Here is a 25827-nt window from a genome sequence, read left to right as displayed (position 1 = left end):
TGGTTAAGTCAGGACCAAAACAACTGTGGGACTAGAACAAGAAAACAGGCTGTGATGCAGAAAAAAGGGGGAAGAGGGGCAATAGGACCTGTGGCCAAAGCCACGAGGGAAAGAGAATCAACATCAGAGAGAGAGATAATCTGAAGAATAAATAAAAAGGAGGATTTTTAAAATCATCAGAGCGTGGCGGCATCTGGAGAGGCAGCATATGTGATTTTAAAAAGCAAGCCCTTAGAGGCAAGGCAAAAGAAGAGCGGCAAGGAAAGGATGCGGTTAAAGGTGCGCATGTCTGTCTGTGGCCACGCAACGGTGATAAACATGCCCACATTTGTTTATTTCCCTCCCTTCTCCTTCTCCATCATTTGTGTGGTGCTTAGCAGGTTTGCAAGCCGTCCTGACCACTTCTTTCCTACTACAGCAAAAGAGCTCCGAGCACGAAACGGCACACAGGATTAAGCAAACAACAATAACGCCGCCCAGGCGAGGAGGGCCAGGGCCAGCAGATGCCAGGCAGGGGGAAGAGGCGGCTTTCAGGAGGACGGGCAGGGAGATGCAGCCCGGCGAAGCCACGGGGGGATCAAGGCAGCCAGCGCGGGAAGGGTCTGGGGAGGTGGGGGGGGGGCACCTAGGGATGCAATGGGAAGCGGGGGGGGGGAATGCCCCGAGACGGGGGCGGGGCAGGTGCCAGGAGGGGGCGGGGCCTGCCTGTTTGGATCCGTCTACCCGCCCCCGTTTCAAACCCCAACCGACCAGCCGCCCCTTCCTTCTCCCCCGTTACCTGCTTTTGGTGGGGCCCTCCCCTTTTCCGGGCCCGGCAGTGAGGGGTGTGTGTCTCTACCTATGGCTACGTGGGAGGCCAAGGCTTCCTCCGGGTTCCCCCCACAGCCTCCCCTCCCCCCCCTATCTCGGCCCGCGTCTGGGCCCCCGCTGGGCCATGGCGGCCGCCGTCGCCACCACAGCCGTCGCCTCTTCTGGGCTCGCGCCGCGGGCGAGGGGGAAAAAGGGGGGGGAGTAAAGGAGGAGAGAGGGTGGCAGAGGCCCGCGCGCCTGTACGCAGGCGCTCTGAGGAGAAGGGAGAATGGAGGGGGGGGAGAAAAAGGGAGGCGGTGCGGGGCCACTCACGCGCTGACTGGCTGGCTGGCTGGCGCGCGGGGCCCAGGCGCTCGAGCTGCCCGCTCCCGCCCCCCCCCCCTCACGCCAGCCCAGCCTAGCCGGGCACTTTGTTTGTGTCCCACAATGCAACGCGGCGGCGGCGGCGGCGGCTGTGAAGGAAAGGAGGGAGGGGGGATTCGGAGTGAGAATGAAGGGGGCGGGGCCGCGCTCGGGGCAGCGTCGATCGGAAAGGCGGGAGGGAGGGAGACGGAGAGGGGCGTCTGGCGCGCGGCTTGCGCTGAGGCGACCGTGAGGCGGTTTCTGACGGTTGGCGGTGTGGCCTCCCGCGTTTCTCTCCCCCGCACGCACGTTACCGCGCAGGCGTGAACTGAGCTTGTGCCTCTCCCCGAGTGAACTCAAAGCAGATCGTGATTCCCATCCACTTCGGACAAACAGACAAATCAATAAATGGCCTCTGTGGAACGGCTCGGGGCTTCTTTCCGCCTTGACGCGCCCCGCAGGGGGTTTAGGCTGAAGAACGCGTCGCCTCCCGTGTCAGGAGCAGGCTGAACTTCGTCTGGGCGCGGGCCGGTGTTGGCGGCGGAGGCGAGGGGGGAGATTCCTGAAGGGATTTTTCGGGGGTGGGGGTGTGCCATGCCAGTGGGCGAACCTGACTTGGGCCCTGTCAAAGATCCCATCTGCAGATTTATGATAAGGTTTCTGTTCCTGCCTTTATAGGGTGATGAAAGCGCTCCTGTGTGCAAATTCCTTTGGATCGCCGCAAAAACACATTTTGTGGGGGGGGGGATGGGGCCACCTTTAAGACCAGTTTTATCCAAAGTACAATGACATGGAAGTGTGCATGCACATGGAAGTTCATACCTTGCCAAAAAACAAAAAAACTTTATTGGTCTTAAAGGCCCCAGAATTTGTTTTGCTTCTAACCAACACTGCTACACACTTGAATATATCTACGTTTTGTGTGTATGTGTGTGCTAAGTGCCATGTTGCTTCCAACTTTTGGTAACCCTATGAATTAATGTCCTCCAAAACGTCTTCTCCTTTACAGTCTTGCTCAGGTCTTGCAAAATGAGGCTCCTAGCTTCCTGAATCAATCCATCTCTTCCTCTTGCTGCTTTCAGCTTTCCCTGGCATTATGGTCTTTTCCATTGAGTCTTGTCTTCTCAGAATGTGACCAAAATAGATAGCCTCAGTCCAGGCATTGAGCTTCTAGAGAGAGAGTTTAGGTTTGATTTGATATAGAAGTAATCTATATTTTTGGCAGTCAACAGTATTTGAAAACCCACTTCCAAGGCTACATTAAATCAACTTTCTTCCTGCCAGCTTTCTTCATTGTTCGGCTTTCACACCCGTACATAGTAATGGGAAATACTATGAATTAACTTTATCTCGGTCACCAGTGACCGAATCTTTTCTAACTCTATCATGGTTACTCTTCCCAGTCTCAATCTGAATTCTTGATTGCAGTATCCTTTTGGTTTAAGATGAAGGCAAGGAAATCTTGAACAATTTCTTCTTCATAGTCAACCTTAAAGTTGTGTAATCCCCTACCAATCATTACTTCTGTTGCATCAGCTGCATATCTCAAAAATGCAAACATCTGTTTTGTGGCTTTTAAAATGTTGTTGTTTATAGAAAAACAAACTGCTTGTTCTCCAGCATGGCAAAATGTACATACCCTAATGCAAGTGTTTTATTTGTTGGGCTAGTAGATAGCAGAAGCAAGAAAGTGGTTCTGGTAGAGGTTCTCCTACAGTGTATAGCTGACCATGCAAAGCAAGAGTTCCTGACCTTTTTGAGCTTGTGAGTGCCTTTGGAATTCTGTCACAAGGTGGTGGGGTGCAAACACAAAACCACTGCCGCAAGAGACAGAGCCAATCACAGAATGTCAGGGACTGGGGTAACTCTACTGCTTGAACTTTTCAGGCAGAAGCTCTGCTTAGCAGGCTCCCTTTTGAAATTATCACACTGTTTTAAAATATTTTCTTGTGTACACCCACAGTTTACCCTTAGCCCCTCAGTGAAGATCTTTATGTTGGGCTGGTGGCTGCTCCCAAAGCAACATTTCTAAAAATGGCTCAGCCAATCAGAAGCTGGTCCCACCCACGTTCTAAAAGCCCTTGGCAGGCACCAAGGGAAGGGATCAACAGGTGCCAAGGCACCCACAGGCATAAGTTTGAGGATCCCCGATGCAGAGCATGCCAGCTGCCTCTGAACCCAAAGCGTCCACTTAGCCATTGTGGTTAATATCCGTTGATAAACCCATCCTCCATCAATTTGTCTAATCCCTGTTTAAAGCCATCTAAGCCAGCAGCCAGTACAGCATTTTAGAACAATGAATTCAATGTTAATAATGCAATTGTGGCAATCTCTTGGGTAAATGTAGTAAGAGCTGTGTTTGCTATTGGTATGGTGAAAAGAAAAAGTCAATAAGAACGCTTACCAGAATCTTGCTTTCTTACTATGTTTGCTTTCTTCCTTCCAACACTATCCCTGGCTTTTTAATTCTTTCAGGTTTCTTTCCTCTTACTGTTGCTAGCTATGCAGTCCTATCAGTTTGCTGCCTCCCAGTATTTCAGACTGGATTCAGAAGAGGTAGTTGTAGTCCTCGTTGAGATGATGCCCTTTTACTGCCCTACCTGCTACTGGCCATCCCCTCTTTGTCAAATCCCACAACTTTAAAATGTTAGTACACTTGACATTCTTAAACCAAGCTCTCCTAGTTATCATAATCCAACCTCTATTAGGCTGTGAGCCTAAGGGAACTGCGGTATACAAGTTTAATAAATTAATTAATTAAATAAATGACCCACGGCCTCAGAATGTTCATTCTGTTCTGTAGCGAGACATCAGACCAGCACCTTCTGTTTGCTTGTGAATAAGCAGTAAAGAAGAAATTAAAATGTTTTCATGCACTTCTCATTCTCATTAGCTCATTCCCACTGTGCTAATTCCAACCAAGTCATTAACAGTTTCAAGAAGCTCAAGAGATTGTGGTTCTGAGGAAGAACATGAAAATAATGTGCAAGGTTAAGGCTGGACATTATTTAACCAGTTAAAATTATATAGTAGCCATTGACTGGTCATCTGACAGAATACATCACTGATTGGCTATTTGTTTCCAGGTCCAGTTTAAGATTACAAATGTGAGGTCTGTTAATGTGTTTAATTAGGATCAATTTTAATGAGTTTAATATCTAATTATAATGAATAGTATCTGTTACTTTACCTGTCTTGGGTTCTGATTGTTGGGAAAAAAGTATATACATATCCCCAGATGAACAAGTATATGACCAGGCCATGGATCAACTCAGTTTGAGGTCCTCTGCTGAGGAAAGATTTCCTATCTGCCCTTCTACCCTCCACTAGCCCTTATACTTGTCTACACCTTCAGAATTAACTTGCTTCAAGCTAATAATGCACCATGACAAAAAATAAAAAGGAATAAGCCAAAGTTTTGGACAATAATGACGATTATATCCTGGCAAACCAAAAACAACATCTTTCTTGAGTCTCCTTCAAAGAAAACAGTTATAGCTCAGTTTGCAGCCATACAATTCTTCTCTTTCCAGCTTCAAATTGTCTGATGTACAACCTTGGTGATACATCCGTTTGTTCTTGCGCCCAAGGTGTACCAGTTCCACTTGTCATTTCCTTTACTGACAATGAGACTCACATTTCTAAAATATATTTATATGAAAGAAAACTCAGCTAAAATTATTGAATCAAGTGAGGCTGTGGTCTGTATATTTTCTGTTAGGTAGAAAATAAATTCCCTTGTTAACCTAGGGATCCTTGCTCTTTCTTCCTTTTTTTGCTAGGGACTGAACAGCAGTTATTAAAGGACAAGTCCTGTACAAAAACAGCCTCTAAAGCAATTTCTGTTAAATGAAAAAATAACAAGGTTTAAGAATGTAGAGATATCATTTAATTTATTTAAAATATTTCTTCATCCTTATACATTAAAATAATGGTTATGCTGGCTTATATTAATTAAGATAATAAAACCCATAATAAACACAGTGACAAAAAAATCCAAAACTAAACTAAAACCCCGTTAAATCAGTCTTTCTTGCATGCCCAGAGAAATGCTGATCACCACTTTGGGGTCAGAAGGTGAATTTTCTCCAGACCAGACTACACTGACCAGGGATTTTTGGGGGGATGGCATCATCTGGGCATGGAATTGGGGTCACCATGTGTGGGCAGGTAGTTGTGAATTTCCTGCATTCTGCATAGGTCGGTCTAGTTGACCTTAGAGGTCCCTTACAACTCTATGATTCAATGATTCTAAGAGTCATTCAATAATCCCAAGACCAGTGCTTTAAAACAATGGGATGTACCTAACCTCTCATAGACTTTGTTCACGGTGACTTTCCTGTTTCTTCCATGCTGCAACCAGATGAGCCACCTGAAATTTTGTACCTGGGAGTTAGTAGAATGTCTGGGAGAACATACGGTAGAAAACAAGGGTCTGCAGTGAGAAGGAGGAACTAGCAGCAATTGTTCCCTTCCCTCTTCTGTACATGGAAATGCCTTTCTGACAGAGAAACTTCATGGTTGGTGACACTCCAGTAGGTCCCTGGAGTGTGAATGTAATGCCAGACAAATAGACTTTACACATTTTTCTGAAGGGTTGGAACAATTTTTATTGATAGATCTCTTCTGAGACATGGTTGCACAATCTGGGGCTACAGCTGTGAAGGCCCCATTCCACACGGCAGATATTCTGGCTGCCCGTACCAAAGGAACACAGAAGAGGATCTTGATAGAGAATTTAACAGACAGCTGGATGTATCTGTGTGTGTGTGGGGGGGGGGTGGAGAGTTCATCTTTAGGTAGGTGTTCTCTGGTGTATTCAGGTCTCTAGATAGAAAAGGCTTTAGAGTTGAAAACCAGCTCTTTTCCTTGCTTGGATTAACACAGCTCTCATACGTGGAGACACTTGTTTTCTCCCCTAGGATCCTCAAGAAGCTGATTTCATTGGTGTGTGCACATGCGTATGAACCCAGCAGCTGCCTTTGACTGTGTCAGCTACTTGAAGGCGATGCCAAGTTGATTTCACTGGCCTATTGATGCAACACAGTTCCAGAGGAGCTGCCAGTTCTGCAAACCACTCCTCTAGTTTTCAGCTACATTTCTCAACCTCGGTTCCCAGCTCATCCATTACTGTTTCGTTTGCTTAGAATTTGGCAGCTGCTTTGGAGTGAAGTCAGTAGCTGAATATGTGTGTGTGTGTGTATTCCATTCTACACAGATCTGGCAGAAAGACACAGTCATGGTTGTGTTGGGACGTGACAGTTATTGTACATATTCATTTATATGCCCTATTTGACAGATGTACCCAAAACTCCTGCAGTGAAAGGTGAGAGCCAATTCACAGCCTAGTGTATGAGAATATCCATTTTGTAATAGGACTCTGCAACCATCAAATTGCTTTGACCTGTTTTCTGATTCACTCAGAAATATTTACCAGGTGGATCGGAGAACAGAATTAACTAAACAACCACTACACGTTTGAAGGAATATGACACCCTTAAAACATACAGTGTTGATAACAGGAATTACATTTAATTAATTTTAAAAAACAAAACCCTATGTAATCCTTAATGTAATTCTGGCCTTTATAACCCTTAAAATGCAGCCCAATCCATAGTCAAAAAATAAATACATCCTTAAGGGTAGTTTCAGTATATTCTTCATGCTCCTTGTATATCTTGCATTTCAGGTATACATTTCAGCAATTAACCATCTGGATAACATATCAGTTCTGCTTTTCTCAAGTGAGCGGTGCATTTTTTTTTTTAGCAGCCCATGAATGTTTATTCACTTTTATCCTTCACCTTATACCCCTTACTCCTTGCAAAACTCTTCATCGTACTCTTAGAAAAGCTATTATATACTCTTAGAAAAGGTATTAACCAGTTGATGCCTTCCGCAGTCTGCTTTCCCTTAAGTCAAACTGACCATACTGAAAACATGAAGAAACAGTGTTTTAGCTTTCACCCTGGGAGAAAAACAAAAAGCATAGATTTATATATTAGGTATCTTTGAACATTTCAAACTACCGTTGCTGCTCTATGTCTGTTCTCAGTCTTAAATGATAAGTATACACAGCCTGAAAAGCCACCTTTCACATTCCAGTTTCTCTTTCTTTTACTGCTTTACAGCAATTTAATTATCATGCAGAGAATGCTCTGAAAGATGTGAAACTCAAAATCCATTCCCATCAACTTCAATATATTTTTTCAAGCGTCATGTTAAGATAACAAAGCCATTCTTTTTTTTTTAAATCACTTTTCCAGGTTTATCCCTTGTTCTTAGCAACTCCAAATGGCACACCTGTCCCCCAAATCCTGGCTGAAATCTCTCCTTGCCTCATTAGGCTTTTTGCTGACAACAGATCATTTCGGTTTCCGAACGAAGAGCTGGAAGCAACTAATGAGCCAAACTCCACGGTACCCTTTTCTCTGTGTATTATACATCGCTGTAGAGTACTTGAAAGAACTAGTTGTGTAAGCCTTGCTCAGTAATTGCAAGTAAACACTGCAGCTGCACTGCATATGTTCCAGCTGAGCTTGTCATCTTTGTGTCCAAGAACTTTTAATTGCGAGAAGCCTCTTTTTGCTCTTAAGGAGCCAACATCTGCCCCCTCCCAGCAACAGAAGGTGGCATCTAGAATTAATTTACCCTGAACTCTTCGATTCCTTAGCATCTGGCATGAGCTGGCATAACAATTGATAGAACCTTGGAGCTGTGCCTCTTTATGCCAGATGGGAATTGGATTTGCTGTTTCCTTAGATACTGGATCATCTTTTCTAACCTCAGCCAAGATCTGTTCTACAAACCATGGGAACTATTCCACCACTCTAAGCATTTCTAAATTACATTGATTTAAACGGTAATGTCAAACAGCACTTACATATCTCTGAAGGTAAACAATTAAATGATCTAAGAGACAGTGTCTTGGGATACAGTCTGAAGGTACAGCATGTGGCAGGTCAGTGGCTGGATAGAAGGCTTCTTGAGCACTCTCGGTGTGCTGCATTGAATTCCATGTAATAAAGTCAGGAATCAAATAAATACAGTAAGCTTTTAATGGTTGGTGCCTGTTTACTCAATACTCCTAATCCCCTGCACATCACTAAATATTCCCTGGAACATGGGATTTGAAGATCCAAGTTTAATCAGATGTAAAAAGCAAATGTGTGTTTATCTTATTGCTTTTTGGATTCATATGTATTGTTTGAATATAATATCAGTGGGTAGCTGTGTTGGTTTTCAGTGTAACAGCTAGATCTAAATCCAGTAGCACCTTAGAGACCAAGAAGACTTATATTCAAATACCCAGATTGTAGTTCAATAGCACCTTGTAGAATGTAGATCATCCTTTCTTAACATTTTTACCTATGAGAAACCTCTAAAACATTCTTCAGGTTTTGAGAAACCCCAGAAGTGACACAATCATGCAGAATGTGGTAGGGAAGCAAAGGTGTATACATGTCCACCTGAGGCCCCTCCTCTTCCCACTCAATCCAGTCCCATCACTGGCCATTTTGGAGGGGATGGGTGGGTCAGTGTAACCACATATGGTCATATCACCTGTTGAATGTTTAACACATTTTAAAAATATATAAAGCATTAATTAACTCATACCTGTTCAGGAAACCCAGGGCCTTCAAAAACCCCCAGCGTTTCACAGAATCCAGGTTGAGAAAGCCTGTTATAGACCAATAAGATTTCTAGGGGTGTAAGCTTTCAAGTGGGAGCTTTGATTATCGAATGTTTAATGTTTTAAAATGCAGTTTTAATCTATTTTTTAAATATTTATAATTTCCTCAAATTATATGATTGTGTTTTATGAAATGTATTCTAATATTAAGGTGTAAACCACCCTGAGCCCTTGGGAAGGGTGGCATAGCAATTTAATAAATGGATGGATTAATAATATATACTTTGAACATATTCTTGGTCTTTAAGGTGCTACTAGACTCAAATCCAACTATTTGAATTTAAGTTTTCTTTAGGATGTAGAACCCATCCTGCAAAGAGGTGCCTGGCTTTTCTGTGGGGTTATTTGCCAAGAATCGCTTGTGAATTGCCACAGTTCATTGAATCTAGCATTATAGACATTTCAAAGTTTACTGAGGTTCCAGCTAGATGCTTTACATATTTGGGGAAGGGATGTTGCTCAGTGATAAGGCACCTGCTTTGCATGCAGTTCAGTTCCTGGCATTTCCAACTATAAAAGGATCTGGTGGTAGGTGATGGGAAATACTCTGAAGAACAGCTGCTGGTGAAAGGAGGTGATACTGAACCTGATCAGGCTAGTGGATTCATTCAGCATTTCCCTGTATTGAGTAACATCTGTGTTACCTACACAAATGCATCTGGGTGAGAAATTTTAGCTTTCCCCTTTCTATCTGGGACAGGGGTAAGTAGTCCTTTATTTTTCTCCCTCTCTTGGAGTCTTTATCTGGAGTTGTTGTTGTCCAAGCATCAACTGTGAGAACACTTGTTGGTGATTTTTCCCCCCTGAAGCCATTTCCCTCAGCCCACCATTGCTTATCAGAACTGTTTTATATCATTCTTCACAGCTTGTTGCACTTCAGTATGGCTTCCTGTGAAACGCCCCAAGGTTTGGCTTGTGAGGAACACTTTGTACCACACCTCCTGGAAATTCTCTGGAGCTTTTAATACAGATGCAAATATCTCAATGGGGATAATTCTGTCAACAATTCCTGTCAAAGTAACTCACCAGATTTGAGCAAGGGAAAAACGGGATGCAAAAATTTCTCGTTTCCTGTCTGCAAGACTGACGCCCGGTTCTATCTCTTGGCTTCGTGATAGCTGTCGTGGTGCAATTGCCCTTCTGATATCACAGTTTGGAGGAGATGACTAATTTTCTCATGATGAATGCTGACAAGTCAGATCTGTGATTGATTGATCCCATGCATTCTTCCCATTCCACTCTCCACCCGGGCTGTTTCCTTTCATGGTGGCTTTTGCTCTTCCTGCCATGGAGCTTCTAAGACAAGGATTTATTTTTTACTTTGGACATGCGGAGGCTTCAGGCTCCATGAGGACAATGGCAGGAATCATCCCCTGCCAGAAAATCCCTTTCCTTATCTCTTCTCTTGCTGTGTCTTCCATTGTTTTTATAACCTCTCCTTTTTTTTTCAAATTGTTCAGCTTCATGGAATTTCCCCCCACGTTGACTTGTCTGCTGAGGAACCCCTAACTTGTCTGCAATGGGTCTCCTGTGTATTGAAGGAGATTATGGAAAATGTCCAAAGGTAGACATATAGAGGGTGAAACTAGACCAGTTGCTGGGAGTATTATCTTTAGAACTCCCAAACATCTTTCTTTGAACATGGCAGTTTTGCAGAGGAAAATATATGGCTGCTTTGGATATTGTCTGGATATCTTTGACCTTGACAGAACAAAAAGCAGCTCTATGGGGACATTTCAAGTGAGTAAAATTGAATGGGGGGGGGGAGATCTTCTTGTTCCTACAACAACAGTTGTTCTCTCTTGCCCCAGAGGGATGGACCAGAACCAGTGGGATGAAATTAATTCAAAAGAAATTCCATCTAAACATCTGGAAGAAGTTCCTGACAGCTAGAGAGGTTTCTCAGTGGAACAGGCTTCCTCGGGAGGTGGTGGGTTCTCCATCTTTGGAAACGTTTAAACAGAGGCTGGGTAGCCATCTGACAGAGAGGCTGCTTCTGCGAAGATTCAAGGGGGTGGCAGGTGACAGTGGATGAGTGATAGGGTGATGAGTGTCCTGCATAGTGCAAGCCAGGGGTTGGACTAGATGACCCAGGAAGTCCCTTCCAACTCTGTGATTCTATGACTGGTTAAGAGGGGACTTGTGTACAGGCTTACAGAACACTGAAAAACTTGGTCTTCTGTATTATAATTTATTTGCAGAACAATAGTAATTTCACGGTAAAAACACCGAAGACTTGTTCCTTATCTCTGTCATCTGGGACCTTGCTATAATGCCGGATATTACCCAAGAACTGTTTTCCCACATGTCTGTGCACTTTCAATGTGCTTTAGCAATCATTTGCATTGAAAGTGCATTATCCATGTGTGAAAGCAATATCATCCTTGTTTATTGTAAGTAATTGTTTATTGTCATTAATAAAAAAATATCTTCATTCCTTACCTCCTGCAGTTATCTCCCCTATATGTGATCTCCTCCACTGGAAGAAAAATTCTCATGGAGCAGCCGTTGGTTTCCTTTGCTTACTAAAGGCCTGGTACATGGAAGATGTCATATTCATCCTAAATTATAAGCAAAAGGGAAACACGCTTTGCTTCTTGTACCAGGATTGCATGTATTGTATTGATCACTGGCCAAGACAGCAACCAGAGACATCTGTTTCCATGACGCAGGAACGTATCAGAGCCTTCCCTGCATCTCCTTCCCGTTCCTGTGATGCTCAAGTACAGCCGCAGTATAGGAACATGCCATTCCCTTTCTGATACCAGAACATCTACCATGCTTTACTGTCTTTGAAATCTTGGCATTATGAATCAGATCTAGCAGTTGTTAATGTCAAAGGCTATTACAGTGAGGGATGCAGTTCTATTCCAATTTGGGGTTCAGAGCCTCTTAGACAGTACATCACCCTTTAGTGAAAAAATAAATCCTGTTTCCTTTTAGGTGCAGTCTCAGCTTTTTCCAGGGCCCTCTCCATCATAATGAACATCAGAGCCCTTTGATTTTTACTGCTTCCCTTGAGGAATGTTTCGTTGTTTGTATGATTTATTCCAGAAGCTTTAGAGTTGCTGTCTACCCATGCTCTAGTTCACATTCTTGGAGGAGGATTAACTAACATCAGACCAACTTTCCTGCATTTTTGAAATCCTTGTTGATGGATAGGGTTGCCACCTCTGGTTTGGGAAATATCTGGCAATGTGGGGGGGGGGGGGTGAAGCCTGGGACGGGCAGGGTTTGGGGAGGGAATTCAGAAGGATATAATGCCATAGGGGCCTCCCTCTGAATCTGCTGATTTCTCTAAGGGAATTGACCTTGGACATCTGGAGATCAGCTGTAGTACCAAAAGATCTCCTGCTGCCACCTGGGGGCTGGCAACCCTATTGATGGATGCCTTAGCGGTGTCAAGCAATGCCTTGCATGAGAGAATGGGCCATCATAGTCCTATGTACATTTCTTTGGAACTCTTTTGGGTGTTACTGAGTAAATATAGCTCGGTTTCCCTGAATTATTTCCTGATGGAATGAGCTCCTAGGGGAGAACTGACCCAGTTCCGCAGGGCCTACAAAACAGTTCTTCCACCAGGCATTTGGTTGAGGCCGGACTACCAGAAACATCTCGGCCAGAGATGGCTGGGCTGAGGGGGGTGGTTCTATAAATCTAATTATAAATAAATTATAAATAAATACTATACCTGTACAGAAGTATTTGCTGGCCATGTGTCAGAGATTTCGCATGGGTCAATTATACTTTGGAAAGAGAATATCCTGTTCATGTCCTCCTTTAATTGTCCAGCTCGGTAGCTCTCAAGTAGTTTCCCAAAGAAGATACAGCCTTGAAAAGAGACCAGTTTTCAGGAAGAAATGCATTTCCGTGTATTGTATATGCTAGTTATATTTTTACGTTCCTCCAAGAGAATCCGAGAAATCTTTCTGGCTCAGGTCCAGGGTATAAATAGCAGTAAAATAGATCAGCAACCATGTAATGGTCTGAAAATAAAATATAGCCACTGGATGACCTGAATAAGATTTGAGCAATTGTGGAGATGTCTGTATTACAGAAGTAATGCTCATGTGATCTCAAGCGGCAGCATTGATAAAATATTCTATGTCCAATGAACTGATCCTGGCTAAGGATAGCTCTTCATAAAGGTTGGATTTATATGCTAGAATACACTGTTTTGCGGGCAAAAGTTTACAGCCACAATTTTTGTCAAGTTTTGTCGGCATGGCCAAACCATGTGCTTGCCACATGCACGGCTCTTCAAAGTTAGTTAATAATCTGTGACTTGCAATAGATGGTGCTAAAGTCTTTTCCTGCTATCTGTCTTACAGCTGGACAGTAAGAAGGAAATGTGCCTTTTAATCTCATCCATGCTTTGCCTATACAAGGTCCCTAGCTCTAAATGTTAGTATCTGCAGGGGAAAGGATTTCCATATTTTCCATGGGTCTTCTCTAGGCCTGTTGTTCAGTACTGGGACATTCCCAGGCATGGACATGTGAGTTTTGTCAAGCATAGAATCATAGAGTTGGAAGGGGCCATCTACACCGTCTGGTCACTCTCCTCTGCACCTTCTCAATTTTGTCCTTGTCCTTTTCAAAGTGAGGCCTCCAGAACTGCACACAGGTGGGGTCTGACCAATGTGGAATACAGGAGGATTAGGGCATCATGCGATTTTGATGCAATGCCTTTGTTGATGCAGCCCAAGATTGCATTTGCCTTCTTCACTCCTGCATTGTAGTGGGATCCCCACGCATATTTAGCTGACAATCTGCAAGTACCCCAAATTCTCATTCACACTGCTGTAGTCCTGCTCTGAACTGGATCTGCACAATTTTGGGAATTTGAGTTTCCAGAATGGACTCTTAACAGGTTGTTGGAGAATAGCGGTTGCAAGCCCCACCTGCCCTGCTGGTAGCAGCTCTAGAAGGGGGGAGGCACTGATACCAGTGTTGAGGTTAGGGATGCCAGTCCTCAGGTGGGGCCAGGAGAGCCCCAGTTTTACGATTTATTTCTAGGGGGCAGAGACAAGTTCCCTTAGAGGAAATGGCCACTTTGGAGGGTGGACTCCACTGACTTCCCTCCATGCCTCAAAGCCTGCCCACTCCCAGCTCGACCCTACAAAGTCTCCAGGTGTGTCCCAAACCAGAGCTGGCAATCCTAAAAGACAGCCAGTTGGGACATAACAACAGCCAGACTTTGAGGCTGAAAGAAGAGAGGTGGGGGGAGAACAGAAGATTAGGGGTGATTGTTAACCCTTTTCTTCCACTTGGAGGTCATTGGGCCACAAACTAATTAGGTGCTGACTACAGCCAGAGGTGAGGGATAGGACCAGCACTCACCTTCCCACGCACCTGTCTGATTATTCATGCCCAAGGAAGACCTGGGGAAAGTGTAACATGTTGTCTGTCCCTCTGTTTGCATTCCTGGGAAAGATTTCTGCCTGTTTATAGCACATTCTCCAACCACTGTTGATCAGAGCATGTAACGCTGGGCTAGATAAACTAGTGAAGAGTGTTATCTCAAATTACGGCAGAGCGCTTCAGAAAAGATTATGTCAATGGCTTTCCGAGAGGAACAGGTTTCCAAGGCCCGAATCAGCCTTGAACATCTAGCTCTGCCCTAAACAAGGGAAGGTACTTACAACTCTTAAATCTGAGGTGGAGGAAGACAGTGTGTTATGCTCTGCTGCCAAGTCACTTTTGATTTAGGGTGACCCTTTGAATGAATGACTCTCCTAACATCCTAGCTCATTCTGCCTGCCTTCAATTTTTCCCAGCATCGTTCCCTCAGTGACTCTTGTCTTCTCATGATGTGACCAAAGGACAATAGCCTCCCAATGCTCCCCCCTTTTTAAGAAAAAAAGGAAACAAAAGTGATCTTAACCAAGGAGGTATTTATTCACGGCTAAAGGCTAGTGTTACAATTGTTTCTAAAGATTAAGGGCTGGGGGAAAGATAACGTTTGAATGGAAAAATAAAATCTGAACGTTTATTTTTGTCAGCAAAACGGGACTGGAAATCGCTTTCCGGCTGCCATGCTGGCCTCTACTAATATATCGTCTGTACAATTAAGCAGTTAGGAAAAAGGCAAGAGATTTCCCTACAGAAACACAGGAAAGCTTTGGAGAAGGTGGATGAAGCAGCTGGATTGCCTAATACAGGTACCCCCTCCCTCTACCAAAGACAGTTATTGTACACAAAATAAATATCTTTTATAAGAGGCTCAGTATGATCCTACAGTCAATTGAAGGGAAACCCATATACATATCAAATCCCATATATAACTTATTTTACATACATTGCCATAAATGCTACATAATAAAACCAGAGTCCAATAGCACCTTTAAGACCAACAAAGATTTATTTAAGGCGTGAGCTTTCAAGTGCAAGCACCCTTCGTCAGACTAAGAACTCGAAAGCTCATGCTTTGAATAAATCTTTGTTGGTCTTAAAGGTGCTACTGGACTCTGATTTTATTGTGCTACTTCAGACCAACACGGCGACCCATTTGAATAAATGCTACATGTTTTAAAAACGAGGGTGGAGACTGGATCTGCACGTGCTCCTCGAAGCCCTGCTCAGCCTCCTCATTCTGCTGTCAACTTGCATGTGTGAGAATGGAAAGGCGCTTGAGGGCTGGCCTAGCAAAGTTATCCAGGCATTCGGAAAACAGTCTGTGCAGCTGCTGGGGCTGGTCTTCTGGTGGGGTCCACAACTTTTGACTATTTGACTAACTAGGAATATTCCTGACCTTCCAACCCAACAGGACATTATCATTGGTATTCCCTCCCCACAAAAAAATAGTGCCCCAGAGGGGTTATGTCCTCTAAAAAGAGGATATCTGGGATCCCCACTGTATTACTACAGCTATATCTCTAACACAGCTTCAGGGAAATGTCAGGCCAAAATGCCTGGCATATTCCGAAGAGGTGTTAGTTGCAGAGCAGAAGAAAAGACGTACACCGTGACCTTTGAGTTTGGAAGCACATTGCTGGGGAGAAGAGTGAATCCAGGAAATGACAATGATGGTATCCAGCATCCTCTTGGGAGTGACTGAAATTTCGTTTCACTGTGAATAAGCTGACTTTTTACGTATGGTGAAGACCGGCATACCTTCTTCAACATGACATAAACGGTTCAAATACATTGCCTTGAAAGACACAGTGAATTCTATACTGGAGAGAACTCTGGTTCAGCAATTTCCTAGCAGGCCTGGATACGCTTAATGCCTATTGGCCAGCGTCTGTGATGTCATTAACATACCTTTCTCCCCATGTCTGCCAATCTGTTGCAATTGTTGCCACAATATTTACACATTTGTTTTTTTGTTTTTGTTTTTTGCTATAATGAAGGATGGACCTGTAAATGCAAAACAGACCAAATACTGCTTTGAGAAAATAAATAGGTAAGAAGCCTACATGAAGCCCAGTGGGAGGTGAGGAGTTTGATCCCATTTTTAATGGGCAAGGAAAGATGCAAAGCCAGATTCACCCCCCAGAGAAGAATATAATCCACAATAATCGCTGTTTAGAATGTTATGTTTGTCTTCACCCTTCAATGTACTGGGATCCCGATCATCAAAACTTCAGTTATATAACCCCCCTTGTTATTAATTGATTGCTCTGTAACCCCATTTCAGTGAGTAGAACTAGCCATCCCTCTCAAGACCATTCTGTTTGTGCCAATGTTTCTGAGATTCCCCCAGCCGATAAATCAAATCTTGCTACAGTTATGAGAGACAGTCTGAATTTCCTCGGGGGAGGGAAGACAAAACGAGCCCTGCTCCAAACCTTTCATCTGACCTTGAGCTTCTCGAAAGGCGTAAACCTGAGAAAGTCGGGATTAGAAATCCCCCCACCCCCCCAGTTCAACCATCTCATATCCCCAAAGAGACATTGTGCGGTTTGAGTTCATTGTTTGTTGAACTGAAAATGTATTAAACTGATAAATGATACATGCAAAGAAGTACTATGGTTGTACTGGGAAATGTCCTGCACCTCTCAAGCGAAGGGAAGATAGTTGAAGGCGAGGTCATGGTTTCTTTTAAGCTAATGAGAGCATCCAAGGATTCTCCAGATCTCTGAAAGAATGCAAACCACAAGTCCAGTGGTTTGGCTCAGCAAACGAAACCCTCGGTCATCTGGAACTCGATCTCTTCTGCAGCTCCCTCCGTAGCATAAGGAATTCCCTTGGCTTCACAGGAGTTATCCATATCCTGCTAAGAGCAGATTGGGACTTTTGTGGCTGGAAGTCTTGGGCCCACAAAATTAAGATAACCGTCTGGGTAGGATAACTTTTACTGGCCATGATCCACACTGTTTCCTGTTTCTGGTTAGGACTGTCAAGCTGCCTTTTGCTGTTTTTTTTTTTTTTAAAGAATTTATCCTCTAGGTTGTACGGAGAACCTGAAAATGCAGCATGAGCAGCCAAGTTCTTAGGTTGAGGCACAGTTCAAATTTGGGGCAAAGATATAGGTCATCCTCCCCCTCTTTCCTTACCCAAGTTGAAAACCTTCTGTGCAGCGTGGCTTTTACAGAAGCTGCCTGTCAAAGTTTTCTGAAGCATTCAGAAATGCCTCTGATGGGGAGCGGTCATAACTCTGTGAAAAAGTACATTTTTTTTTGCATACAGAAGGTCCCAAGTTCAATCCCCAGCATCTCCAGCTAAAAGCATCTCAAATCTCAGGGCTGGGGTGGAAAGCCCATCCAAGGCCACAAAGAACTTCTGTCAATCAGAAAACACTGGCCACTCCTGAACAAAGTTTATCATCTATATATTTACTTAACCACAAAACCTCCACCTTTCCTTTTGGCTTATGTCTGTCTAAAGCCTTCATCTAATCGAAGGAGTTGTCATTTCCAATTAAGAGGCTCTATCATAGGAAGACGAGTCCCTTAAGTTGGAGAAGGCACCTGAGGCTGGAGGATGATTGGATCCATCTCTGTTTGATTCCAGATCCAGCAGTTTCATATAAGGTACTTTTGAACCTGACCTGAATGGGTCAGGCTAGTCTAACTTTGGCAAACCACCACTGAACATCTCAAGAGAGGCAGCTTGGTGGAGTGGTTAAGAGCGGCGGCCTTTAATCTGGAGAACCGGGTTTGAATCTCCACCTTTCCTCCACATGCAGCCAGCTGGGTGACCTTGGGCAAGTCAGAGTTCTCTCAGAGCTCTCTCAGCCTCACCTATCTCACAGGGTATCTGCTGTGGGGAGAAGAAGGCTAGGCAATTGTATTTGTAAGCTGCTTTGAGACTCCTTTGGATAATAAGAAGTGGGGTACAAAAAACACTTCTTTTTCTCAAGTTGATAACCCTACAGTGTCACCTTCAGTTGTAATTTTGCACAGTTTTTCATATTCCTCCCCCTTTTGCTCAGAGCAATCCCTAACAAAGGGGATTGACCAGAGAGTACAGTTTCCTCCCAGTTCCCAGAAATTATGGCCAGTTTTCAAAGTGGGGGATTTTTGAGTCTGTTCACACATGAAGCAAGACTTAGTGCAGGTTTGTGGCCAACTGCAAAACTCAAGAAGGAGCTAAAGCTAAACCCAGCTTGCACCATCAATATGACATTCAGGTTTCCAAATATATCCTTGTCCCATTCTCAGTTAGATAGGCACTTAAATGTATCTTTCAAAATGAATTGTGGCAAAGCCTCCGTACTCCCAGTGTAGCAATGAAAAATGTAATTAGGAACCTGCAAAGCTGCTGCTAAAATACACTGCTAAAGCCAGACCATGCGCAATAACATATACTTAAAAGAAATATTAAAATTGACCATCAAGGGCTGTATTGTGCAGCTAGTCTGTTACACAAACCGATCCATTTTGCTTATGTATTATTCACCCTGTACTTGAATTGCATGCAATAGGTGCAAAGCCCTTTATATTAAGCAAAGAGCAATTGTTTGTCTGGAGTGGAAAACCTTGCTGCAGGCGCGTAATGGACCACAGCATCCTCGGACCACAGCATCCTCGCAGCAAATGCTCTGTAAATATGCCATTTAACACCTTGGGTATGTCATTTGGATTGTGCCCCTCAACCTTGTGCAGAATCTTCTCCCACACCCAAGCTATTAACCCCACAATGTTAATCTGCTCTCTGCCTTGTAGATATCCAGGAATCCCCATCCTTGTTTTTTAAGCCACATGGATAAAACTCCTGATTTGAAGAAAGGCATCTGTTTCCCTTCCTCAGCTGTCCCGTAATGACCAGATCTTACACAGGGATTTGATTACCGATGGCCAGGCTCTGGTTCTCAGCCCAGCCATTCCCAGTTTTTCATGCCTGTACTGATTTGCTTGAGGGATGGCTACAAGGCGGCAGGAAATGCCATCCAAGCAGACTCCCATTTATTTTGATATTTATACCCTGTTTTCTTTCCAATTGGGATATCAACCAGTTTCTTTTTTTTAATTATATTCTCTCTCTCTGTGTTATATCCTCACGACAGAAGCTCATTGTTAGGGCTAGGCGGTGAATGACTGGTCCAAGGGCACCTTCGGGATCCTGACTCAGTGCCATGCGGACAGCCACAAAGTGGCTACCATCCGTACAATGGCTGCTGCAGTTTACCCTCTGTTGCACAGGGAGGATTCTTGCACTGGGGTCGCAGCTACTGCCAAAGCAATGTTTTGGAGAATCTGCACCACCAATCAAGTCTCCAGGGGCCAATTAGAATCTCCGCTGGGCAAAAGGCCCACCTGGCTCCGCCCACTTTCTAAGAGGCATGGCGGGAGCCGGGAAGGGTGTCAGCTGGCATCACGGTGCCCTTGGGGACCACGTTAGGGACCTTGACCATTACCCCCACCATACGACTAAGACACATCTTACATGGACTTGCTGCAGGGGCACAGCAGTTTGCAGCGTTAAGTACAAATTACTTGGTCTCATAACAGGAACACATGCCAGGGGCTAATTATAGGTCCCTGTGCTTGTGGTCACTACATGCCTCTCCCACGTGCTTTGGAGATGTGGAGCCCTGTCACTGACACTCGGGGCTGTTTGGCAACCTGTCTTATGTGTTCTTGCTGTACGAAGTCTGAGTTGGCTGTCAGGGATGTCCCAGATGCCTTTGATTCTAGCAGGTGACAAATTCGCCTGGGTAATAGCCTGAGAAGAAACCTTTCTTTTTCGCTAAAAAGAGCATATGCAGACCCGCTCCAAAACACTATTATTGCTAAATCTAAGTACATTGCATTAGAAATGGGGAGGCATGGGGCTCATGGCAATTATAGTCCATGGACATCTGGGGAGGCAGATTTTGGCCTCCCCTGCACGAGGGTGTCCTTTAGGTGGTCATTAATTAGCTTTATTCAAGAGGAACAAGGCCCACTCTGCCCACGTTGGATAATGCACTTTCAATGCACTTCAGAAGTAGATTATCCCATTCTGCACAGGAAAATCCAGTTGTCAAAGCACACTGAAAGTGCATTATCCAACTGGCGTAGAATGGGTGCAAGTTTGCTTGTTTTTCATTGTGGAGGAAGTGCCAAGGGTCAGAACCCTTGCTGAGTGACCAGTCCTCAGAGGAAGATTTCCCTTTGCTTTTGCTGTTGTCAGCCATTCAGTCAAGTCCTACCAAGGTCCCTCTTCTGCCTAAATCCTACTCTCCCAGGGTCCAGCCTCATATCTTCAAGTATTTCTGAACCTGGAGTTGGCAGCCTGACACGCGCACACACAGAGGGAGTGTACAGAGCAGCTGGCTCTGCAGAGTTGCCATCTGCAGGAAACAGGGTCGCCGTTCCCTATGTCCCACCCTGTTTCAGGCTGCCAGAGCACATTCTGCACTCTTCCAGGCCCAGAGAGGGAGCAGCTCAGCCGGACAGTGGAATTCCTTTGCTGTTTCCTAAGAAAGTACCCAGTCTTGCAGTGTCCCAGCAGCCAGACACGGAATGACCTTCACCGCCGGGCCCCATTAATTCTACATGTGTTCCAGAAATATTCTGTAGAAAATTCTACATGTGTTCCAGACACAGAGAGGAAATAGGGCAGGGGTTCCAGTTCCATTCATAATGGCGACCTTTCACCACTGGACATTGCTCAGCACTCCTAGAGTGGCCGACATCCAGGCGGAGACTGTGGTTCTCTTCAAATGACAATGGATCTCTGTACTGCAGAGATCAGTTCCCCTGGGGAACCAGCCACTTTGGAGGACAGACTGTCTGGTATTGTGTTGCCAGCCCCAAATTCAGGAAAATCTGGAGACTTTGGGGCTGGAGCCTGCAGATGGAAGGGTTGTGGAGGGAGGGTGCCCAGTGGGGTATAATGCTATACAGCAGGGGTGGCCAAATTGTGGCTCTCTAGATGGACTACAATTCCCATAAGCCCCTGCCAGCACTGCCAGCATTTTCTCCAGGGGAACTGTTCTCTTTTGCACTGGAGATGAGCTGTAATCTGGGGGATCCCTGCCCCCCCCTGGAGTTTGGCAACCATACTTCCTAATCACTGTATCAACTCGTGAGGAAACCCTGCAGGATATTCCTCGCTGGGGAAGATCAGCTCCGGTACATATAATAAGCAGATCTGTTTGAAGGCAGATTGACTTGTTTGTCTCTTTGCCGTGAATGCCGCAGCTAGCTGACGAGAAAGCAGGCTGAGGCACTATCTGCCCATGTGGCTCTAATTACGAAAAAAAATCTAATTAAAAATGGCAGCAGGACATGCACAGAGAGTCAGAGAAACAGCAGTAATCATGTCGAACCCGCTGGTTTTCCTTCAAAGAAGCAAAATGCACACGGACCAAGGGGAGAACACCAAAATGGAGGGAGTACTTCTGGAGTATTCTGTATTCTCTGATCCCCAAACCAATTATTCCTCAGGATCTTTGCAAACTAAAGCTGCCAACTGAGTGGGTAAATTCCTGTCCTTGGGGATGGAGCCGGAGAAAGGTGGGGTTTGGGGAGGGAAAGGACCTCAGCAGGGTATAAGTAGTCCATTCTCCAATGCATCCATTTTCTCCAGGGGAACTGATCTATGTAATCTGGGGATTGGTTGTCATTCTGGAAGATCTCCAGGCCCTCTCTGGAGGTTGGCAAGCCAGTTTCCAAGCTGTTGCAGGGCCCGTGGGTCTCAGTGTCCGAGACAGCTGTGCTCGAAAAGGTGAAAGTTCACTGACTGATTGGATGTCTGCTCCAGGGCCAGACAGTCTGGGCTGGAGGGAGATATTTTGGCAGTTCTGCCTGGCTTTGGCAGAGATCCTTTGTTGGGAAGGAAGAGCCCCCGCCTTGGGGAGGCCAGCCGCCTGCTCGGCAACAGAGAGCCAAATGGGAAGTGCAGGATGGGATCTCAGCCGTGCTCAAGATGAATGAGGAGCGACAGGGGCAGAGTGAGAGGCAGAAACTGGATCCTTCTTGCAGACAGGGCTCAAACCTGGACGGAACTCAGATCAAGCACGTCCTGCTTTGCTGAAAGCTGATCCAGCTGTTCCGGAGAATCCAAAATCAGTATTTGTACATTTTCTTTTCACTTAAAACCAGGATGTCACGGGGAGTTTAACCTCAGTTGTAATATCTGGAGGGCTTCTTTCTGGGGTGTCCGAGGGACTTTGTATCCTCCGTTCCTTTATTTATCGTACGACTTGAATAGCATAGCCAGGAGAGCCTACAATGGTCGGGCAGGAGCCATTTGAAGGGTTTGCTATTGCCTGCCTTCGCGTCCTGACCCAAGTGCTCCTTGCAGGTGTCCCATCCGAACACTAACCAGGGCAGACCCTGGCTAGCTTCCGAGAATGGGCAGACCCTGGCTAGCTTCTGAGAATGGGCACACCTATGCTATCCAGGTCACCTCCACACCTAAAGTAGCCTTCTACGATGCCAATAGCTCTAAAGGACATGCAAGCGACAACCCTAAGCACACAGTTTCCTAGCAGCAAACCGCCCTCAAACAAAACAGGACTTATTTGTGAGCAGACCTGTGTAGGATTATGTTTTCAGATGACTGCTTTTCTGCTCATGCATGTCTTAGTTGTGTACCAAAGCCCAGAAGGTGGCTGGTAAGAAGATGAGAAAGAAGTGGTAAAGAGAAAAAGCTTAAAACGGTTCAGTGTGGGGATTAAGGGCTGAATGGTGAACATAAACGGTCTACTCCAGGGGTAGTCAAACTGCGGCCCTCCAGATGTCCATGGACTACAATTCCCAGGAGCCCCTGCCAGCATTCGCTGGCAGGGGCTCCTGGGAATTGTAGTCCATGGACATCTGGAGGGCCGCAGTTTGACTACCCCTGCTATTCCATTGGGACTTTAGGTTAGTTTGCTTCTGGAGGGCGCTGCCCATTTCATGGAACTGTCCCGGGGAATCAGGGGCAGAGCTGGGAGATGGGGGGTCGGGCCCTCTGCAGGGATACAGTGTGATGCTGTAGAACTTTTGAGTGTCTGAGGAAGTGTGCATGCACACTGAAGCTCACGAATAAATTAAAGGTGCTCCTGGACTCAGATTTCCTTGTGGGGAGAGGAAGGGAAAGGGGCTTGTAAGCTGCTTTGAGACTCCTTCGGGGAGACTCCTTCGGGGTATAAAACCCAACTCCTTCGGGGTATAAAACCCAACCCTTCTCCTTCTCCTTCTTCTTCAATTAAATCGATGCATCTTCATACTCTCTAGTGCCTTGGCCCCTAACTTTTGCCACTGGCATCACATCTACTGCTAAATTCAAGTGGTCCGAAGTAGCAGGACAACATTTGAGTCTGGTGATACAGTGCAAGTTGCAGGATCCAGCCACAGTTCCAGACATCCCTGGGGAGATGGCATTCAGCAGGACAGTACAGATACTTCCTGGAATTCGGCATAACTATTTCTGTCCTCCTGAACAGAAACAGATGATGACAGGCCTGCTCTTTAGAAGGGCTGCTCCATCCTCTACACACCCTTAACTATGGCACAGAGCAAAATTTTCCAGTGGAGAAAGGGAAGAGCTGGTGCAAAGGGAGCAACCACAGTACCAGGGCAAAACAGAAGGAATGGAGTTATCACGAGAATAGAAGCAGGAGGGGCCATGGCTCAGTGGAATAGCATCTGCTTGGCATGCAGCAGGTCCCAGGTTCGATCCCTGGCATTTGCAGCTAAAAGGATCGAGTAGCGGGTGATGTGAAAGAACTGAAGCTCCAGACAGCCGGGGTCTGCTGGACAGAGCAAACACACACACGTGAACACATGGAACTGCCTTATATGGAATCAGACAATTTGTCCATCGTGATCAGAATTGTCTGCTCAGACAGGCAGCTGCTCTAGTGTCATGAGGCAGAGATCTTTCCCATCATCTATTACCAGGAGATGCCAGGGACTAAAACTGGGACTTTCTCCATGCCGAGCAGATGTCCTGCTCTGACCTGGACTCATTCTGCACATGGAGAATAATGCATTGTCAATGTGCTTTTGCAGCTGGATTTTCCTGTGCAGAACAGGAAAATCTACTTCTAAGGTGCATCGAAGGTGCGTTAACCCTTGGGTGCAGAATGGGCCGTGGACAACCCAAGGTAGCCCAATCTCATCTCAGCTCAGAAGCTAAGCAGGGTCAGCTCTGGTTAGTGCTTGGATGGGAGACCACCAGGGAAGTCCAGGGCTGCCAAACAGAGGCTGGCAACAGCAAACAGCGAACGCTGGCAGGGGCTCATGGGAATTGTAGTCCATGGACATCCGGAGGGCCGCAGTTTGACTATCCCTGGCCTTAGGAAACCAATAGTCTAAGGGAGTAATTCTACCAAGCAAGGGGGAATCAGTATGCCTTAGAACGTAAAAAACCAGACAGATTGTCCTTAATGCTTTCGTACAAGAGCATGATAGAGCCTCTTGTGGCGCAGAGTGGTAAGGCAGCAGAAATGCAGTCTGAAGCTCTGCCCATGAGGCTGGGAGTTCGATCCCAACAGCCGGCTCAAGGTTGACTCAGCCTTCCATTCTCCCGAGGTCGGTAAAATGAGTACCCAGCTTGCTGGGGGGTAAACGGTAATGACTGGGGAAGGCACTGGCAAACCACCCCGTATTGAGTCTGCCATGAAAACGCTAGAAGGCGTCACCCCAAGGGTCAGACATGACTCGGTGCTTGCACAGGGGATACCTTTACCTTTACAAGAGCATGATTATTGTTATAATACAGTTAGCTCAAATACACTGCCGCTAAGCCCGTCTAGAACAAAGTTTTGCAAAATAACTCCGAAAGCTATGTGAGCTTTCTGCAAACTTGCCGGTCCTGTGTTTGTCTCCAGGTCACGCTGACGAGCCATCTTAAAACAGATCTGTCGGCTTCATCAAAACAAATTCCCTTTTACTGAAATGGAGGAGAGTTTGCAAGCTGCATTCTGTATTTGTCACTCTCGATTAAGCTAACAGCAAAGTCCTGATTGTCAGGAGCTTTTATTTCTGGTAGTAAAAGAACCTGGCTTAATTTTCAATGCTGAGGCCTGTCTTGCTCTTCTGGTTCTCAGATTTGGAGCTGTGCCATGGAAGAAAGAGATGAAATGAAATCTTGCCTTATTAACGAACTTCTTTGATCACTGGGATTAGCGACTGACTGATTGGAGGGCATACAACACTCCTTTTATACTATGCATGCTCACTATTAATGACGGGTGAGCTCCCCTGGACTTGACTTGGAATGGACCCAGTTCAAACGAGTTAATTTGGGTTCAGTCTGAATTGGGCTCGAATTAACTCTTTTATACCTGGACCCAATTAGGATTAGGCAAAGGGAGACCTCCTTTCCCCAGTTTACAATGGCTGGAGTCTCCTAAAAGGATCCCCCTCTACTTTGCAAGGAAGAGTTTGGGAGAAGAGCCAGGACACTAGAAGTGGTGAAAAGACAACCCCTGAACTGAACTCACTGGGGATTGTGCCTGTCATTTCTGGAGGCTGGGGTTGACCTCCTGTCACTTACATCATCTGGTTCTATTAGATGCTTTTAACAGATAGAGTGATTGGAATGGCTATAATTGCATTCATCTCAAAAATGGCATACACTTCGTTTGCAGAACATGTGCAATTTGGAGCAGAAGATCT

The 25827-nt window shown here is 45.3% G+C and overlaps 1 protein-coding gene and 2 long non-coding RNA genes across 7 annotated transcripts in view; 1 reads left to right on the top strand and 2 right to left on the bottom strand.

Moving 5' to 3' along the window:
• ZBTB44 (zinc finger and BTB domain containing 44) overlaps positions 1-1241 on the bottom strand; it is a 35330-nt gene extending 34089 nt beyond the window's left edge. For 3 of the 4 annotated variants that reach the window (XR_013225974.1, XM_077306415.1, XM_077306418.1), the window contains exon 1: positions 779-1116. The gene's annotated coding sequence lies outside the window, so the exon portion shown is untranslated. The other variant, XM_077306416.1, reaches the window with a different exon arrangement.
• The window catches only part of LOC143821923 (uncharacterized), a 29891-nt gene extending 13619 nt beyond the window's left edge, over positions 1-16272 (top strand). Inside the window, exon 4 of one of the 2 annotated variants that reach the window (XR_013225976.1) lies at positions 16198-16272. This is a non-coding gene — a long non-coding RNA (uncharacterized LOC143821923). Of the gene's footprint in view, positions 1-11296; positions 12031-16197 lie in introns of those variants that run through there. The other variant, XR_013225977.1, reaches the window with a different exon arrangement.
• On the bottom strand, positions 5778-12710 carry LOC143821922 (uncharacterized). Its single transcript, XR_013225975.1, has 4 exons — positions 12537-12710; positions 11288-11406; positions 8036-8155; positions 5778-7120 (listed from the first exon to the last, which is right to left on the bottom strand). It is a non-coding gene; the product is annotated as an uncharacterized LOC143821922 (long non-coding RNA).
• Positions 16273-25827: the final 9555 nt, after the last annotated feature.

The sequence above is a fragment of the Paroedura picta genome, chromosome 12, assembly GCF_049243985.1.
Source record: "Paroedura picta isolate Pp20150507F chromosome 12, Ppicta_v3.0, whole genome shotgun sequence".
In the NCBI taxonomy this organism is placed as follows: domain Eukaryota; kingdom Metazoa; phylum Chordata; class Lepidosauria; order Squamata; family Gekkonidae; genus Paroedura; species Paroedura picta.
Note: the sequence above shows the minus strand (reverse complement) of the source record. Positions and strands in the feature narration are given on the sequence as shown.